We start from the raw sequence: 326 nt of genomic DNA, 5'->3' as shown, positions 1-326 counted from the left end.
CCTTCCTCCCCCCCCCCCCCGTTCTTTCTTTCTTTCTCTCCCCCCCCCCGCACGCTGAACTGTGGGGCACTGCTATATTTGTATACGTTGGGATGAGGCGGAGGAGTGCGAGCTGGCACGGTAGAGCTTCCCACCCACCCCCTTCCCCATCCGGGTATGGAAGGCATGGGGGGGGGGAAACTATTTCCACCCCCAAAAAACCTGACTTCGACGAATTTCCCTGCCCTCCCCCCTCTGCACTGAACCCCTTCTCCCCTTCTAGACAAAACAGAGCACCCGCTTACCTTGTAGATTTCTGGCACGCGGCGGGGGGGGGGGGGGGGGGG

This window comes from Gekko japonicus, unplaced genomic scaffold (genome assembly GCF_001447785.1).
Source record: "Gekko japonicus isolate JY-2015 unplaced genomic scaffold, Gekko_japonicus_V1.1 scaffold871, whole genome shotgun sequence".
In the NCBI taxonomy this organism is placed as follows: Eukaryota; Metazoa; Chordata; class Lepidosauria; order Squamata; family Gekkonidae; genus Gekko; species Gekko japonicus.
Note: the sequence above shows the minus strand (reverse complement) of the source record.